This window comes from Tenrec ecaudatus (genome assembly GCF_050624435.1).
Source record: "Tenrec ecaudatus isolate mTenEca1 chromosome 9 unlocalized genomic scaffold, mTenEca1.hap1 SUPER_9_unloc_3, whole genome shotgun sequence".
NCBI classification, from domain to species: domain Eukaryota; kingdom Metazoa; phylum Chordata; class Mammalia; order Afrosoricida; family Tenrecidae; genus Tenrec; species Tenrec ecaudatus.
In genome coordinates, this window is record NW_027457622.1 from 677,464 (window position 1) to 678,412 (window position 949).

Below are 949 nucleotides of genomic sequence, written 5' to 3' on the forward strand. Positions count from 1 at the left end.
TTTGAGTTGGTTTCAACTCCCAGAGAGCCTATGTACCACAGGATGAAATACTGCCCAGAAGTGCACTATCCTCACAGTCATTCCTCTGTTGCACCCATCATTGCAGCCTGAGTGACAATCCACTTCCTTGAAAGTCTCTCCCTTGTTCATTGTCATTCTGCTTTACCAAGCACAAGATCATTCTCTGGGTACCAGGTCCTCATGATGACATCCCGCAATAAGTGAGATAAAGTCTTACGTGAATGCAAGAAATATTCAAGATGTGCTTAATCCAAGACAGACCTGCTTGTGCTTTAGGCAGCCCGTGATATATTTAATATTATTCTCTAACACCATTACCCAAACGAACCAATTCTTGGATATTGCTAATAGGGTGTTTGGCCATTATTGGAGTCACTCTTAGTTTCCACAACCACGGAAGGTGTTTCTGGTATTACAGACAGTGCCCTGGGTTGCTATTAAAATTTCACATCCAGGATTACGTTGAGTCTCTAACAGCCATCCTGTGCCCTAACCTTGGATGCTTACAGCTCTATAAATAGGTGACAAGACTTTTACTACCAATAATTAGCCAAGACACAGAGAACTTCAACATAAGAACGCTGATAAAAAACAGTGTATTATGATATACATTTCCTTTTGCTAGGTGTGTTTCCCTCATAAAACATATACCCTAACCCCTTGCACTGTCATTCCACCTGGGAAGAATGCCATGTGTTATTTATTCATTTTTGATGGTGTTAAGTGATTCAGTTCTCGGTGATTCAATGGAGAACAGAACTAAATAATACCTAGTTCAGCCACATAATCACCATTAATATTTTGAGCTCCTTATTACAGCCACTGAGTCAATACATCTCATGATGTGCCTCCTTCGTCACTGATTCCCCTGCTTTATCGTGGATGAAGTCTTTCTCAAGGGACTGGTGTCATGATAGCATGTCCGAAG